General features: G+C 43.2%; 1 protein-coding gene across 2 annotated transcripts in view; it reads right to left on the reverse strand.

Moving 5' to 3' along the window:
* ARID5B (AT-rich interaction domain 5B) overlaps positions 1 to 19666 on the reverse strand; it is a 192786-nt gene that overhangs the window by 123668 nt on the left and 49452 nt on the right. The gene's annotated exons all lie outside the window — the stretch shown is intronic.

Below are 19666 nucleotides of genomic sequence, written 5' to 3' on the forward strand. Positions count from 1 at the left end.
GCCGTTTTAGGTAGCGTGGAACCTGCAGGCGCCTAAGCCACTAAGTCACTCCTAAAAAGTGAGCCCAATTTTTTTATAAAAAATTCATTTTGATGCACCCCTCAGTGATGACACCTCAGGAGAACCGCACCCCCCGTACCCCCTGCCTCCGCCACTGCCCGACTCATTGCTGTCTTCATAGAAACATAGAAACATAGAGTTGGAATAGACCACAAGGGCCATCGAGTCCAACCCCCTGCCAAGCAGGAAACACCATCAGAGCACTCCTGACATATGGTTGTCAAGCCTCTGCTTAAAGACCTCCAAAGTAGGAGACTCCACCACACTCCTTGGCAGCAAATTCCACTGTCGAACAGCTCTTACTGTCAGGAAGTTCTTCCTAATGTTTAGGTGGAATCTTCTTTCTTGTAGTTTGGATCCATTGCTCCGTGTCCGCTTCTCCGGAGCAGCAGAAAACAACCTTTCTCCCTCCTCTATGTGACATCCTTTTATATATTTGAACATGGCTATCATATCACCCCTTAACCTCCTCTTCTCCAGGCTAAACATGCCCAGCTCCCTTAGCCGTTCCTCATAAGGCATCGTTTCCAGGCCTTTGACCATTTTGGTTGCCCTCCTCTGGACACGTTCCAGTTTGGCGGTGTCCTTCTTGAACTGTGGTGCCCAGAACTGGACACAGTACTCCAGGTGAGGTCTGACCAGAGCAGAATACACTGGCACTATTACTTCCCTTGATCTAGATGCTATACTCCTATTGATGCAGCCCAGAATTGCATTGGCTTTTTTAGCTGCCGCGTCACACTGTTGGCTCATGTCAACTTTGTGGTCAACCAAGACTCCTAGATCCTTTTCACATGTACTGGTCTCAAGCCAGGTGTCCACAGACACCTGTCTTGAGAGCAGTACATGTGAAAAGGATCTTCCACAGACTCTTCAAGCTCACTAAACAATGTGACCTCTTCAGCTTCCGACACCTCCTCCTCCCAGTCAGCTCCCTCTGACCACGGATCGTCCCCCCCACCAATCCCTGGGCTCTGAGCCTTGTTCCCTTGAGGGTGCCCCAGGTGGTCTCCCCCCCCCTCCTTGGCGTCCAGCCAGTCCCTGACACTGAGAAAGCAGAGCAACTTTGGAGTTTGTGGCAAACAGAAAAACAAAGCCTTCCTTCCAGAAAGGAAGTCTAGGACAAGATATAAATGTTCTGCCTATTGTGAGAATGCAGCTATCATTACTTCTGTACATATTGTTGTTCAGTATGGATAGGTGCTTATTTTGAAAGGTGCTCATTATTACTTCAAGAGAGGTGCTCTTACGCTTTACATTCCTAGGCTTAAAAAACAACAACCCATACCCATGAATTTTAATGTATTTATGAAATCAGACACAATTTCCCCACAGTAATACTGCAATCTATTCCATTTCCAAGAGAAAGAGTCTGAGGCACTGTTTTAAGGGTAATAATGGATAAATGTGAGCCATAGATCAGGTCTTCACTTCAATGGCAGGCCATGGCTCTGGAATATGGGAAGAAACGAAGTATAGCTCTGTATATAGACAGTGTTCTTTTCCCAAAACTTTAGGCTGAAGGTTATGGTCCTCAAGAAGAATATAGCAGGGGAGGCAGCCGAGCTAAGTGGTGGAGACTGTGTTCTTTATCTAGAAAGTCTCAGGGATAGACTCTGGCACCTCCAGTTAAAATATTTCATGAATGCTAGAATGGACAGCAAAAAGTAGACCATTCGTCATGTTTAGTATTAGGGTTGTACAGAATCTTGTCCATGTCAATTTCACAGGTGCTCATTCATAAATCTATTCTGTCCAGGTGCCAAGTCTGCTCCCCTGCATAGAAACTGTGGTCGCCAGGGATAGGTTTAGCACAAATCCATGCCCCTATAATTATGTGCAGGCAGGCACATCTCAGTTATCTCTAGAAGAAAATGGCTGCCACTCAATCCTATGAGCGGGAAAAGGGTTGTGGCTGGGAACACCAACTTGGTGGAGGGTGAAGTCTTCCTCTCTGCCCTGACACTGGGGAGCATCTTGAAGCCCTGTTCCAGATCCCTCAACAAAGTGATGCACGCTTGCTAGGGAAGGGCAATATATCACAATGTGGGGGAAACCATGAAGCCAGCCAATGCCTCTGCATAGCTCCATCTGTATTTCAGACATTGTGATGTATCAGTATATTGTGATGTTTAGCTGGTGGTAGATCATGAAGTTGAAAACCAGGTATCGCCCAGTCCTAACACTTGGCAGTAACCAGGTCTGGGACCTTTTCTGCAGTGGCACCAGCCCTGCCAAATGCCTTGCAAGGTGTGTAAGGTCCCATACCACTTTAGACAGTTGGTGAAGACATGGCTGTTTCAAAGAACCGCTGGCTGAATATTTGTGCTTTCTCATATTTTGATATTTAAATTATGGTGGTGGCTTTGTCATTGTTCTTGCGGGCCTGATATTTATGGTCCTGTTTTGATTTATGACTGTGAATTATTTCATGTTATTACTGCTGGTTCTGATTGTTCGCAGCCTTGCATTTCTTCTGGAAAAGGGCAGGGCATTGGCTTTTCTATTATTAGTAGTAATATTAGTATTAGTATTATTACCACCATCACTCATCATTATCGTCATATTTATAACTGCCCTTCGTGAGCAGGTCCCAGGCTGGGTTACTTACAACAAATTAAAATTCACTATTAAAAACAGTTAAAACATGGAAAGAAAATAAAATAAAATAAAAAACGCTGGACAACCTGTGGCTCTCATAAGGGCGCGGCCACAACTCAGTGGCAGAACATCTGATTTGCATGCAGAAGGTCCCAGGTTCAAACCCTGGCATCTCCAGAGAAGACGACAAAGAGAGACTTCCCGGTCCAAAACCCTGGGAACCACTGCCAGTCAGTCATCACTGAGAGAGATGCACAACGGTCTCACTCAACTCAAGGCAGCTTCCTATATTGCTTATGTTTCTCCAGATGTTGCTGGATTGCAGCCTCCATCCTCTCCGACCATGAACCAGGGAGGCTGGAACTGGTGGGAGTTGGGAGTCCAACAACATCTGGACCGCCCAGTTAATGGAACAGAATCAGAGCTTAAAATAAGGCAGCTTCCTAATGCGTCGAGAAGGAATGCATTCCGTAGTTAACTATCTCAAAAAAAGCAATGTTTAAGTACAAATCTGCTGCAATTCAGTACAGCTGCTATGCATTGCCAACCTTTTATATATACACACAGAACGAGTCTATTTAATAACTGCAAAACATTGTTTCAGGCAAAGTTATGGACACACAATAAAACTATTCTTTCCCCCCAAAGGTCACACTAGGAGAAGCATACATTGTTCAGCAGCCTACCCAACAAGGCTATTATTCCCCCAGAAAATAAAATGGAAAGAAAAGGGGGGGGGAGAGATGTATAATAAGCATATATTTTCATCAGAGCCCCTGGGCTAATTTAAAGTAGAATTGCAAGGCAATCAATCATAGGCTAAAATTACTTCATTTTCCAAACTGTTTACACTTTCAAAGTTACAAACCCACTTTCTGCTATTTCAACTCACGATTTACAGCGACAGATTTAGACTGCCCTTGGCTTCCTGCCAACCTCCAGTCATGAGGGAACTAATGATATGAACAGATCAGTGTTTTATAATGGAGAAAAGCGCATGTAAATTTCCAGTATGTCTGCAAGTAATCAGGGCATGCTGACTATAAATGAGGATGCCTGAAATTTATTTTAGGAGAAATATCTTAAAGCTGCACTTTTAATCTGGGCCAAGTAAGGGAGGGGGGAAAGAGAGAGAGAGAGAGGGAGAGAGAGTGCAAGGGGGGGGGGCTGGAAGAAAGAGCTTTTAAAAAGCACTTGAAGACTGCTCAAAATTTATCCTAAGTAAACTATTATCCAAACAACATGTTAACGAACATCACAATAGCCAACTGGCGTCTGTGTTTCTATCTTTAGCAGATCACTCCCTCATCATGCTTATGTGAAACATTAAGCTGGCTAGCTCATGAAATTAAAATACACACAGGCACACACCACACACACAAAGAAATGTTTCATAGTGCGTTGTAGCAAGAAGACGCAATTCCTTCCAAACAAGGTCAAGGTTTGTGGACTTCCAGAGGTCTAAATGCCTGAAACTGAGAGGAGAGCGGGCCAGTCCACTTTTTCCTCTTGCTTTTCAAAGCCTGCTCCAGAAAGGTTTGAATATATATCTCCTGTCGGATAGCAATGAAATTAAAAGAAAGATCTTTATCATTTCATGGCGCAAACCTACTGACTGTGCAGAACTGCAGCAGTCCAGAGGGGGAAGAAGCTGCCCCCAATTTACGAGCAAACAAACAAAATGATAAACTCTAAAGGGTAGAAACGCAATAAAGGCAATTAATTACACTGCTACGCTTTGAGGGAGAAATGTCCTTTGTTAGGTTATATATTTTCATTGCTATTCCAAAACTGCTATTCTAATTATAGGTAACCTTTAATTAATAAATCAGAATTTAATGTCAATGTAGTCTTTGGAATAAAATTCTAATTGCCCTAATCCAGAAAAAGAGATCTATCTGTTCATGCCTTCTACTGTACATGCATCGTTGAGGCAGATGTGCATCTCAATTTGCCTCACCTTGTATAAGGTGATGCTCACCAAGTGTCATGGACTGGCTGCATACAGGGAAGTGGTAGGAGCATCCCCTGGGGAACCCTCAAGGGATGAAGGCTCAGAGCCAGGCGATTGGTGGTGGGACGATGATGTGTGGTCAGAGGGAGATGATGTCAGAAGCTGGAGAGGGAACAGAGTTTAGTGAGCAGGAAGAGGCTGGGGCAGAGAGCAGTCCAGAATCAGAGGCAGAAGCTGGCAAGGAGTGGGGCCAAGAGGCAGAGATCGGTCAGGCTGCTGAAGAAGCCAGGGATGTCCTCCTCCTGCTATAACCAGCTCCTCTCCCCATTGGTCTCCTGGAACCCACAGAGGTATGAAGTGGTTGGAGCAGACAAACAAAGCATCAGCGTTCAGATTGCTTGGGAAGGAACCAGGGGAGGAGGAGACATAGGGAGCTGTGGGAAGGCGGGGACCTTAAGTCCTCACTACTGTCTCATAGGGGCAAGATCTACAGAGAACAGTTGCTGTGGCCTCACTAGGCCTGGCCTCCTGAGCTGTACTGTTTCTTTCCCTGACACCAGTGCCCACTGAATTGGCTCAATGTGCAATTTGATGTGTATGGGGACATACAGCCACATCAGGGATCACCAGTTTTGTGGTGCATGTCTAGGGTTGCCATATTTTGAAGAGCAAAAAAAGAGGACACATTTGCCAGCTTCTACTTTTAACTATGGATTGCTATGATGGCCCTACTCATGAAAAAGAGGGCATATGTGTCCTGGAAAAAAGAGGATATATGGCAACATTATTTGCATCGTATTGAGGTCAGTAAGTCTTGAGTACAGCAGTAGGAATGCAACAACATTTTAGAAGTCTTCCATTTTCTGGTGAAGATAATCACTCTGCATGTTGATCCAGCTAAATTCAGCATGCATAAATTACATTAATTTCAATATGGAAAACGTTAAGCGTGTACATCTCCCACTAAGATTAATGGACTGTAAGCATGCTAAAAGTTAGTTGCACCTTGGCTTCTGTTTCACTGTATTCTGTCCGCTGTCAAAATTGTCCTTTTGTACAGCCTTGCCAGCTATTTCACGGGTATATTTTACTTGCATTCCTTGTATGGAAAGAAAACAAAGGCAAAAGTAGACATAAGTGAGCCAAAATGGAGACTTAAGCATGGTGGCAAAGAGAGAGTCTTCATTAAATCCAATTCCAAAAGATGGATATTTCAGTTACACTATTATTACATGCTTAATTTCAATTGGATAATTGGATAATGCCAGAAACAATATACTGAGCATGCTTTGTTTTAATGTCCCATGGCTTTGAAGTTCCGTAAATCACTATTGGTATTTGAAACACTGTCATGAAGTGGGAAACAAAATAAAATTAAAATAAACTAGCTGAACAAAATATGACACTTCAGTGTTCAGAGACTAAATCGTTCTATTGGCAGAGATTCTCAGCACCATTATGACTAAGAAATCGTTTCTCCTTTCTTAGTAAAGCCTCTGATATTTGAAGGCAAGGGTCAGCAATTAAAAACTGCCTGAGGATATGTAGCTGGAGGACCCTAGTTGTGTAGGTTAAAAAGAAAGAAAAGACAACATATTTTAATGCAACATGTTTTGAGGATAGCTCTTTCTCAAGGCATACAAGTTTTGTCAAGGCCATTTAAATCAACTCATTTTTAATACAGTGTTACCTCAGGTTACATACGAGTCAGGTTACATACGCTTCAGGTTACAGACTCCTCTAACCCAGAAACAGTACCTCAGGTTAAGAACTTTGCTTAACAGAACAGAAATCGTGCTCCGGTGGTGCGACAGCAGCAGGAGGCCCCATTAGCTAAAGTGGTGATTCAGGTTAAGAACAGTTTCAGGTTAAGAACGGACCTCCGGAACGAATTAAGTTCTTAACCCGAGGTACCACTGTAATCACTCAAATGGTGAAGGTCACACAGAACATTAAAAATGTGGCAGAGACAGTTTAAAAGAATGTCTTCTGCCATGAAAACATATGTACATTGCAATGTCATGAAGCGAACTTTTTTTTTGGGGGGGGGAAATCTGCATATGTTCCAAAGCAGGTAGGGCAAAAGTAGAACAGTGAAAGCAGTAATTAATTCTCATGTTTGACCTCACTGTCAAGGATATCCCCGATCTAAAACTAATTTTAAAGGCCTCTGAATGTTCCTCATTCAGAAGGAGTCAGTTCCTCACTAGGCATGAAAGACAAGGAACATTGCTTAATTTCACCAACTCACGCACCCCTCTCCACACAACAAGTGACAGATTGAAACCCTGTCCACATCTCATGGAATCCTGGCTCCCAGGCACACAATATTCAAGGACATGCTATGGTTGCATAGTCTGAGAAAAATGCACTCTGCATATGCTCAGGGGGTACATTATGCTTCATTATTAATTCACATACTCCAGACAGTGGTTTAATAATGACTCTCTGTGCTAAGCCCTGACTCAAACAGATCCCCTAATGCAAAAACATCATGGGAAATGGCAAAGAGGGACACAGGAAGTGTAGGAGATTTTTGAAAATGTATACTCCTCCCATTATCCATCAGTTGCCCAGGGACAAAGGGAATAATAGTATTTGTAGAGTTAGAAGGGACCACAAGGGTCATCTAGTCCAACTCCTGCAGTGCAGGAATATTTTGCCCAATGTGGAGCTTGAACCCATGACCCTGAGATGAATAATCTCGTGTTCTACCAACTGAGCTAAGAAGGAATACAATAACTTTATTCACGCTACATCTATATGTGAATGGGGCTGCAGAGAAGGGGTCAAGGTTCATGAACACAGCAAAATAACCACAATCATAATAAAACCTCTTAAGGGACTTGGTTTCCAGTCAAATGTAAAAGTCATATTTTGATCAAGATATACATCGGGTCTCTTAAATCGTGGTCAAGTGATCATTCTTTGAGGATAGGAGATCCAAAAAACGTTTGGATACTTTTCTAAATGTAATGAAAAAGAGTTACTCAGTTAGCTAAACCAACTTTACATTGCAGCCACCCAAAGTAACAAGAAAAAGCTAATCCAAATGTATATGAACATCGTTTGATCCTCATCAATCAATGAATCTCGGGCTGAATGTGTGAACTCGCGTATGCTTTACGTGAGACCCCAAAGCTCTGCCTGTGGTGTAACATGACTTTCTCACACCTGCAAGTAATCACCTGGTGTCGCAGAACAGCGAGAACAAGCTGTAATTCTTCCGTTTAACCTTATGGTCTAAGATATCCCAGATCTAAAACTAATTTCAAAGGCCTTTGAATGTTCCCCATTTAGAAGGTCAGTTCCTCATTCTAGGCATGAAAGACAAAGAACTCTCCCTAATTTAAATTTTAAAAGTGAAAATTAAATTGAAACCCTGGGCACAATTCACCCAAAGCCAAGCACACATTTCAATGTGGGAGAGTTAAGCACTCTCAATGGTCTCTCTCCAGTGGAAGTCAACAGTATTCTGTTATCAGGCAGAGAACCATATTTACACATATTCTCAGCTACAAAGACTTAATAATGAGAAGGATGGAGTCATGGAGTCTAGATAGAACAACAAACCATGGTTATGTGAGTCAGGTTTGGTTGCATGCCACCCTCCTCTCCATCACAGGAATTCCATCTCTGCTTTCTTGGTTGGAGACAAACCATAGTTTGTTTACAAAATGGGGAACTCTGGTCTGCATCAAACCAAGAAAGCAGGGAGTGAGGAGCCCAAAAGTTCAACTAAACTTTGTTTACATAATGCCAAACCATAATCTGGCATCACACCCAAACCACTTCTTTCTCTCATGTTTCATGGTACAGTTGTGCCTTGGATCTCGAACACCTTGGCTCCTGAAAAATCAGCTCCCGAATGATCGAAACCCGGAGTGTTCTGGTTTTCGAATGATTTTTGGAAGCCGAACATCTGCCAGCCAATTAGAAGCCGCGCTTTGGTTTCCAAACATTTTGGAAGTCAAACGGACTTCCAGAATGGATTCCGTTCAACTTCCAAGGTACGACTGTACTACCATTTTGCCAGTCATATCTGCTGGCTTTGAATCAGTCTTTGGATGCATATTTGACCAGTAGCTCTCATGTATCAACATTGGGTGGGTGTCAAAAAAAATTTGGGAAGGGTGTAAGATCACATTCAAGGCGTGTTACCATTAAATAAAAAGAAAGAAAGAAAGACAACTGGAAGAAAATGCTATGACTAAAACAATATATTCTGCTCTTAGTTGCTCAACTTTCACTTTTATGACATCATTTCCTCAGTTCTTTAACTTATGCAAACAGGAAGATGTCAGTGTAATGAACCACTTGCACTAGAGAGGGTATGTATGGGTAAGGGCAAAGAACCAATATTTAAATGAGTTAAGGGGCCGGTGAGGGATATATTTTTTTCCCCTCTTTCAAATTTTCTTTGCACAACTTTAACGAACTGGGAGAAAAGCCCAAATGTTCCTGTTTTTAGGTCACCTCTGAGTTCATGGGTTTTGTTGAAAATTTCCACAAAGTTTAAAAAACAAATCTCAAGTTCAGCAAAAATACAAGTCAGCTCTATAAACAGGACTGGAACATAAATTGCTTGATGTAATTTTGGGCTACACAGAAAGAGAGCTACTATCGACAGACATAAACATTCATTTTCAGTCACACTTCTGAGTCATATGGAGCGGAGTCAGATTTGAAGAGCAGGTCTGGATTCCTGTACTTCACTCCACTTGAGAAATACTGCAGGACGTACAGCACAAAATGTCATAATAAACAGAACTGAGAAGGGAGGGGAGAGAAAGAAAACATGTTTTTCTCTCTGTTCCCCCACTTCCCACCGCCCCCGATTTTCCTACAAGTGAATTTGGTGCTTTTTGCCTTTATAAGTTAACCAAATATACTTCTCCCAAAAATCAAAGCCAAAAGGCAGGAGGCCAAACACAGTTAACAGATAAATCACTGTTCCTGATTATAGAGGATTTCGTTCATGTGTTGTGGGCTTGGTGACAAACGTTGCAGCAAGCAAAAAGAACACCATTTACACATCGCGTCAACCTATATTCACATAAAACAGAAAAGGAAAAGGATATACTTTTGAAGATCAGCGGACTCTCTGGAAAAAAAAAACTTTTTAAAAGGAAGAAAGGAAGAGGTAATAGCCTCTTTGTTGGAGGTCAAGGCTTTCAAAACTTGGAAGTGCTCTGCTGTTGCACACTGCATAGCATTCTGTGTATTAAATGTGTTAACTGGCGTTAACATCACTAAGATCACTGTAAACAAGGGTGAATCACCCGTTCTGTTTTTGTGTCCTTTTTGAACTGGAAGACCTGAGCACTCTCTTCTTCTGTTCTAACGTACAAAATAGCATTGCCTCTATAAACCTATTGCCGTCTCCTTGCCAGCAGTTTCCATTTAATTAAACTGACAGCAAAACAGGACCCTGGCTAATGTGATCCAGACCAGTTTTCCTACAATGTAAATTCTCAGGCATGAAATTACATCTGAAGCAGACACAATAATCTTTCTATATCTCAGACATAAATTTAATCTTCACTAAAATAACATTTCCTTTGTCTAGATTGGTCTGGTTCAGAATTCAATTGTGTTTGGGGTTTTTTTTTTTGGGGGGGGGAGTTTGGTGAGTTACTCAGTTTAAATTCACCTTGCAGTAAATTCAGGGGGGAATTCACCTTCCTTAAAAGCTCAGGGGTAGAAAACTTTGATATCCGTAGGTGCCAGCTATCCTCCCAGATAGAGGCCTGGGACTGGAAATGTCTTTTTCCAGGACAGACTGTGGATTTTCATGGACATTACACCAGAGTGTTACACAGAAATCCAAGTACTGATTTTAACATTAAATTTCTATACCACCCTTCATTTACACAACAATACACGACATAATTACAAATAGAAGCAATAACCACACACATAACAGTTTTGAATTGTTCAATTAGGCAAAGGCTTGGGCAAAGAGGAGGCCTAGTTGTGTGTCACTTTTGTGTGAACAACTCCAAGTAGCCTGGGTATCATTTAAATTACCCCGCACAAGGACCAATTTTGTGCTTGGGACTCTCACAATTAGCTGGGTCACTTCAATAGCGCTAAAGCTGATGGTTTACAAGCGCTCCAGGTGTATTACTGAATGTGGACACAATCTCACAAGGGGATAAGATAAAATCACTTGCTACCTCCTCCCCCAAATGCAAGTGAAATTGTAGACAGGCTACATACTGATTTTGATTACACAATCTATTTGGGTCCTTTCAACATATCTGAGTGGTAGAGCCCTTGCTTTGCAGCAGAAGATCCTGCCTCAGTCTCTGAAATCTCCAGTTAAAAGGATCTCAGGCAGTTGGGCTGGGAAAGACCTATTCCTCCGAACCCAGATAGCTGCTGTCACTCAGAGTAGACCATACTCAGCTACATGGTCTGAGCCAGCAATGCTGATGGTGATAATCATTTCTCACTGACCCTTCACCACAAGGTCCTTGAGAAGGTTACAATGATATAAAACTACAATGTTAAAATCAGATTTAAAAATTCATCACCAGAGGAATAGGGAGGGTCATATATACAGTGGTACCTCTGAATGCGAACGGGATCCATTCTGGAGCCCCGTTCGCATCCTGAAGCGAACACAACCTGCGTCTACGCGCGCGCGGGTCGCGATTTGCTGCTTCCACACATGCGCATGACGTCATTTTGAGCGTCTGCGCATGTGCAAGCAGCGAAACCCGGAAGTAACGCGCTCCATTACTTCCAGGTCGCCGCGGAGCGCAACCCGAAAAGGCTTAACCTGAAGTGACTCAACCTGAGGTATGACTGTATCGGGGTCAAAGGCCTGGGTAAGAGGTGCAGCTTCATCAAACGGCAGAAACTATACAATGAAATTGCTAGAAGTGGGGAGGGAATTCCGCAATTTAGCATAAACCAGTGACATGTAAATGCATCACTAATAGTGGGTCCAAGGGTCAAGAAGGCGGTATCTGCAAGGGCTGTAGAGGGAAGTGAGATGTATAAAGATGGCTGTGCATTACAGTGAAATAGTGTGATCTTAATTCTCTCCTGTAAAGTTCTTTCCAGCGCTTCCTATAACAGCTAGGCATTGTTTGCCAAAAATGAGGAAGTCAGCTCTTTGTAGGAATGGGTCTCATGCCGGGTAGTGCTTATGAAATTACATGCATGGGTAGGAGGCACCTTGAAGCTGCTTATATTCTAAGCCTGAGTGATGGAAAGGACAGAAAATTTCCCGCAAATCATTTCCTCCCTCGTCAAGTACTTGGAGCAAAACCCTGGTACGTGCCCAGCCCCAAAACCCTTGCCGCCTAGATGACTTCTAAATATTTGGAATTATTATTACCTGCTAGATCAGGTATGCAGAACAGCCTTTGACATGCCCACTCACCATGTTTACATGCTCTGGGCATGTCAGGCAATCTGTCTGAAAAGTACTGTTGTTACAATCATCTCTCTCTTTTCCCAAGAGAATTAATTGCTGTGTTTTCCTAGAAAGTAGAAGTGACTTGTTTACAAAAATCAATCAGCACACCCACACACTATTACTCCCCGCTCCCCAAAAACAGTTCCCCTTTCAAGTTCATCAAGCAATAAACGGCAGTTGTGCCAGCCCTTTGGACGTCCCAAAGGCAACATTAAACAATAATTGTTCAGTTAGGACTAGGAGTACAAACACTATTACTGATCCACTTTGGTATCATAACCATTTCAGGCAAGGGCTTTGATGCTACAAGTATGCCAGCGGTAAGGTTGGCTTCTGCCAGACGTGTGCACACCCACACTCCAAAGCTGTTCATTATGAGCCAAGGATACAGCCACAGAGACTGTTGCGAAAGTGTCAAACCACCGACAGCAATGATTCACCCAGCCAAATACACCCAGTACCATGCTATCTCTGGCTATTAAGTCCTGCAAAGGAAGGTGTTCACAGTCTATGCTGCTGGCTATCTCTGATATTACAGACTTTGCACCTGGTTATCGGTAGTATTAAGCTCATACTATCGACTATACAAATGTATCAATTTCATTCATGGCTCCCCTCATCCCCAAGAATTCCAAGTACTGATGGAAGTACTGCCAACTGTGTCAAAGATTATTAGACACACATACCACTACAAGAGTTAAGTTTCCAGGTTTCCATGGGGGAAGGAAATGAATTTTAAAATAATTTTAGATTTGTAGTATAGTGGTACCTCTGGTTAAGAACTTAAGTCGTTCCGGAGGTCCGTTCTTAATCTGAAACTGTTCTTAACCTGAGGTACCACTTTAGCTAATGGGGCCTCCCACTGCCGCCATGCCGCCACCGCACAATTTTTGTCCTCATCCTGAAGCAAAGTTCTTAACCCAAGGTACTATTTCTGGGTTAGCGGAGTCTGTAACCTGAAGCGTCTGTAACCTGAGGTACCACTGTATTGATGCACTCTGTGAGTCACATGGGAGTTATAAATTCTCTCTTTGACTCACAAGGAACCCTATATGTGGCCAAAAATGAAAACAAGTAATAATATTGCTGCGATTTTGCTTCCCTCTGTGCCATGTCAAGATCTTATCGAGTAGATTTACACAAGCACTTCTTGCATATTCAAATTCACATTGGTCCACAACATGGATGCAGTATTTCGACGACTCAGTTCCGGAAGTCTTATAGGCTCCGAACCCTGTGGCCTCCTTCTCTCTCATATGGGCTCCCCCCCCCAATATGGGAATCCGCTTTCTCAGTTAGGGAGATAACTGTAGAGCAGTGTTTCCCAACCTTTTTTGGGCAAAGGCACACTTGTTTCATGAAAAAAAATCTCTAGGCACACCACCATTACAGCCCCGTGATGTCAGCGCACAGCGTCACGCCGGGAGGGACATGAATTGCTAGCAAATTACATAATCACCTCCTTGAGGGCTGGCTCATCTTCTCCGAAGGCAGAACCCCATTAATTAACAGCACAGACTCACACCATAGCCAAGACGAGGGGGGAAAACCTCAGTCATGCACAGTCATGCACATGTGGGGGCTAAATGAGGACGAAGACCGGGCAGAGAGCAGGGTTCAAATCACCCCACCTGGCCAGGACAATCCCTGGGTGCTCCCTTGGGCCACTCGCCTGACCCACCTCGCAGGCTGTTGTTGCGAGGATAACACGGGGAGAACCACGCGCGCCCCCGGGAGCTCCTTGGAGGAGAAAGCGGGCGATGAATGCAATGCACGAAATATATGAGAGGCGACCAGGTTTTGCAGGTGAGGGGCCCCCGCCAGCCTCCACTTCCAACACCCGGCGCAACAACGCCGAAGTTTCCCCCCGGGCTCGGCTCGGGGAGCAGCGCTGCTCCCCCCTGGCTCCCCTTCGCCCTCCCGGCTCTCTCTGCCGCCCACTGAGGACCCCCCTCACCTGCCAAGTCCGGAGCGCCGGTGGAAGTTGCATGCATGCATGCAGGGCGCCGCGTTGCCATTGCACTGCACTGCACTCCATGCAACGCTTGCATGCATGCATTGCCTTGCACGCCCACCAAGGGGTCTCCCCGCGGTCCGATGCGTCCCCTCCGGCGCGGATGCAGCATTGCAAAAATAACCCCCCCCGACGCAGCCCTACCTGGGGGGCAGCCTCCGCCTCCGCCGCTCCACCTCCGCGGGGATCCCCGGGCTCCATCCTGCCGCCCGATCTCCGCGGGGGCGCAGGCAGGCTGCGCGGGGTCTGCGCGGAAGAGCCCCTGCCCGCCCGGCCGCCGCTGCGCTCATTCCATGGCCGGGAGAAGAGCGCTTCAAACAAAATGCCCGGCCCGCCAGGCCACGCTGGGAAACATAGTTCATGCACCCCGCGCGGGCGCGGAGCCCAAGGGCAAGGGGACTACGGATCCCGGCAGCCCCCGCGCCGGGGACGGAGGGGGAGAGGCCGGGTGCAGGGATGGAGGGACGGGTGGGCGAGCAAGTGAGTGAGTGGCAGCCGCCAAGCCTTGGCCGAGAGCCAGGAAGGGCCTCCCCGGAGGAGGAGGAGGGAGGCGCAGAGCGGGAGGGAGGGAGGGAACCCCAGGGGTCATCTAGTGACGGCGGCACCCCAATCGAAAATTTGACTTTTAAAAAAAAATCTTTCAAATTTTTTAGTTTTTCCCGCGGCACACCAGGCAACATCTCGCGGCACACTAGTGTGCCACGGAACAGTGGTTGGGAAACACTGCTGTAGAGAATATTATCAGTAATTTACAAAGTCAGCAAGAACAAGAATTTGTTAAATATGGGCAAAATACTACTATTTGTGAAATTTTTTAATCTGTGCAGTTGAACGTAGGGGGCCTCCCAATATTTGAAAAGCACCCCCTTTCATATCCTGATAACTTAAAACTTCAAAGAATTTAAAATAATGAAATGTTGAAAATACTTTGTTCCACTGACAGCACAAGATGTGGATCAGGAATAATGATCAGTCATGTTGTTTGAGGGGAAGACTTAACCAAAGGGGACGTAGGATGAAGAAGGCAAAGGATGTAGTAAGGGATGAGAACAACTCAGCCAGACCCATCCCTACATCTACAGGTTAGCAAAGCTTGGTGCTAACTATTATGAGTTAAAACAGCAGTGCAGCTGTAATGGTAATCTCCAGAAATCAAAGGGCAGGATGCCCCTGGAAGAAGCACAGGAGGAACATGCGAGCCCATTGGGTGCTCCCAAATATGTCTGCTGCAGGATGCTGCATCACAGCTGAAAGCGTCATAGGTCAAAAATGGTTGCACGAATCTGCTCTTGAAGTTGGACGTTTGAATTTTCCTGTCCACCCGTCTGCTTGTGGAATGCTCTTCCCAGGGAGGCTCGCCTGCCGCCTTAGACTAATTAAACAATCTATGGCCTTTTAAACCATGGGGGGGTATTGTTTTTTTGTTTGTGATTATGCTATATATTTTTGTGTTTTTATATTGTAAACCATCCTGTGATCTTTGGGTGAAGGGTGGCATAGAAAACAAACAAGCAAACAAACCATCCTTGGGGATTAATTTGCACAGAGAGCTTAACATGTTGATTCAGTTTCTTTACAGCTGCATCTGTTGCCTCACAAGGCTTTATGCTGTCAACATACACCCTTTTATAAGGACAGATCTGATTAAAATCACATTTTTAAAAGTAGTCATTAAATTAACTAGTTAACAGGGTGCCTGTACTTCTTGATCCCCGGTCCTACATGACATTAACTAGGTCTGTGTTTTAAATCTGCAAAGTTCAGTGTTTCCAAATTCACTGGAAGTTCCAAATATACTACTTGGAAATTATAGCTCCTTTGGAAGAAAGCTGGGCAAGGATCATAAGACCTTTTTTAAAAAAGATACTTTGTCCCTTTGGACTGAAACAGCTAATCATTAGCCACCTGTTTATAATGTTTACCCATTTAGGATATTACATTAACGCTTTTCTTTATGTGGTCTAGCCATTATTTCTCCCGGGTGGATAACAAATGTTATCCACCACCCAAAGGCATATCATGCGAAGGCCAAAGGCATTGGCTGAGCTCAGGCACACAATGGTTTGCATTTGTATCATTTGTTGAGCATCTGGAATTGCATATACTTCCCTCAAAGAATTTCCTCCTTGTCTGAAACATGGTATTCATCGTGATAAACTATGTACCCAGAAAGTCATAAATGGAATAAACAAAAAGGAACTTCAAAACACTACATTAGGAGGATTTTATTTATCATTATTTTTTAACAAAACACACACAACAAAAATCCCATCGCTTTGCATTTTGCATTTTGAAGTTTTTCTTACTGGCTTTTTAATGTGGATATGTAAACAAGGTGTATGACTGTAGGGTAATGTTCTAGTCTGAAAGTATTTGAGCACTCGAGTGAAGCTATTTAAAGAATGGAGTATTCAGTTCCTCAGGCCAGATGCTAGTATAAATATGTAACTATGCTCACATTGCGGAATAAAGGTATTTTTAGTTTCTGTATTCGAACAAACAAATTACTAGAGCCCAGAGAGGGATAATATACTCACCCCACCCATCCCACACAATATGTGCTCCTCCTAGCACCATCGCAAGATTACATAGGATCCATTCATTTTTCCAGGGTTGAAAACTGGATATCAATAGTCTGAATAATGGCTGCTGGAGAATGAGAGTGGGAGATTGCTACTGCCTTCATTTCCAGTTTATGCGGTCCCTATAGGTTTGCCACTGTGGGAGGGGGAGGATGTTAGGCGAGAGGGCTGATCCAGTGGGGCTTTTCATAGCTACTGAGCCCCTGCTAGGCTGGTGGGTTTGGCTTGGTAGGTTGAAACTAGCACAAGCCTTCTGCAACTTGCACATGCTCCGGACCTCCCCCCCCCCCAATTTCCCTGTGTTAATAACAGACATTGCCCTATATGTACTGCCCTGTTCAGTTTGACAAAAGCACTTCCACAAAGCCCCACTCTTGCTATAAAAATCCTAATGGTTGCTGATTTCCCCATGAGATTTAAAAACATGTTTTTGTTTTAAACGTGTTTATCTGTACTTGGAGGGAAAGAACTAGGACTAGAACATTCAAGTTTCGCCAGTTCTGCTGTTCTGTAATAAAGTGTGAAAAGATACTAAGGCAGCGAGTTATAAATGCTGGAGAAAATCAGCAGATGCATCGTCAAACTATCCCTCTGTTCCTTTCACCAGCATCAGTCAAAGGAAAAAAGAAGACACAGGAGAGGAAAGCGGTTCTCCCTCTGTGTGTGTATGCATGTAATTTATTATAAAATCTATGTAATATGGAGCAGTACTACCAGCGTATCATCAATACCTCCCCTTTTTTCGCTAATAGGATTCACAAGCCTATAAAGGACAATGGCCACACTCATGCCTCCTCTCTGAGCCGTAAGATATGACTTCAAATAAAGCTGTAAATATATCTCCTGATACTGGTAAAATTAAGAATTTCTCATCTCATGGCTTATTACACCATCAAATCCCCCTCCTTGTATGCACTTAGAAATTCACAATTATAGGTCATGAGATAAATATACTCTGTATGTGTGTGTGTGTGCGCGCACACACACACACACACATATACACACACACCTAACCTAACCTAACCTAACCTAACCTAACCTAACCTAACACAACATATGTGGAAATAGCATGGATGCTTTGTATATTATAGTGCTGCCTAGAGATATTAAATTTATTCCAATGCAGGTTCCTGGAGTTCATTCATCAGATATTTCATGCTCCTGTTCTGTTAATGATTCATTTGTCCTCAGCAATATTTATATTCTGAAGTGTGATGTCTCTAGCCGACAGCACAATGCTCTGCTGAATTACCTTTTTCTCTCCCCCCCCCCCCGCCTTTCACAGCGTAACAAAGTTGAGCACAGACAAATTGAAGATGGTCTTTGGAACACTGTCAGAATAATACCTGCTTACAAAGCATATCCAGACACATTACTCAAGCCACATGTAATGCTCTGGCTGTCAACGTGCCCACAAAGTTACTAAACTGGCAATCGCAAAACAAGAGTGTGATATACATATTTAAAAGTTTAAGGTGGTGGTAGAAATGGTTAGGACACATTCTTTGGTAACTAGGCTCTTTCTCAATTTCACTTCCCCACAAATATTGATGCAAGAATTCCAGCAGTTATATGTCATGAGCTGTGGAAGTATCTTCCTTCTTTAGGAGGTCCAATCTATGTGGTCTCTACTCAGAAGTAAACATGATTGTGTTCAGTTTTGCCATCTCAATGACCCCTCTATATTACCCACAAGTGAGAAAAGCATTTCTTTATCATGTTACAAAGGCAACTTAGCTGTGCAAATTAAATTAGGGAAGAATTCATTTAGAATAGCAGATCTAAGTAAACAAAGTTTACGCAATCACAGCTTGCCCAACCAGATCCTGCCAGCAAATCAGTTGTGTGTTTTTTTTATTTTTTTATTTTTTTAAAATAGTTTTTATTGCATTTTTTCAGACACAGACAGAAGACATAAGAAGAAAAAAGAAAAAGAAAAATATAAAAGAAAATAAAAAAAAGGTCATACCCCTTCAACAGCTTATTTCAACTTTCCATCGAACTTCCCCACATCTCCCGCACAATGCATTCTTAATAATAAATTTATCAGCAAATTGTAACCTTGTTTCATGTGTTTCTTTGGTACTTTCAATTACAATTTAAGTTTAAATCCCTTATTGTCCATTTACTCTAAAAACAGACTATATTATCCTTTTTAACATTTAAACTTTGATCCCTTCAATATTATTTTCCAATTTCATAAATATTGCACTCTCATTGCTGGGGCTAGCGTTTCAAATTATACGTCATTTTATAGTTCATACAACTTATAAAATTTTTGCAAATAATTCTTGAATTTTTTCCAGTCCTCCTCCATTGCTTCTTCTCCCAGGTCTCGGATTCTGGCAGTCATTTCGGCCAACTCCATGTAGTCAATCAGTTGCGTTTGCCACTCTTCCAGTGTGGGTAAATCTTGAGTCTTCCAGTGTTTGGCGATCAGAATTCTTGCTGCAGTGGTAGCATACATAAAAAACGTTCTATCCTTCTTTAACACCTTTTGGCCGACAATACCCAAGAGGAAGGCCTCCGGTTTCTTGGGAAAGGTGTACTTAAACACCTTTTTTAACTCATTATAGATCATTTCCCAGAAGGCCTTCACTCTTGGACAAGTCCACCAAAGGTGAAAGAATGTCCCTTCAGCCTCCTTACACTTCCAACATTTATTATCGGACAGATGGTATATCTTTGCAAGCTTGACTGGTGTCATGTACCACCTATATATCATTTTCATAATATTTTCTTTCAAGGCATTACATGCCGTAAATTTAATACCAGTGGTACATAACTTTTCCCAGTCATCAGACATAATGTTGTACCCAATGTCTTGAGCCCACTTTATCATGGCTGACTTAACTGTCTCATCCTGAGTGTTCCATTTAAGCAGCAAGTTATACATTCTCGATAAAACCTTGGTCTTTGGTTCTAACAACTCTGTCTCAAGTTTCGATTTTTCCACCTGGAAACCTGTTTTTTTGTCCAGCTTAACCACCTCATTAATTTGGGCATAGTGAAACCAGTCTTGC

The sequence above is a fragment of the Podarcis vaucheri genome (assembly GCF_965113315.1).
Source record: "Podarcis vaucheri genome assembly, chromosome: 5".
Taxonomy (NCBI): domain Eukaryota; kingdom Metazoa; phylum Chordata; class Lepidosauria; order Squamata; family Lacertidae; genus Podarcis; species Podarcis vaucheri.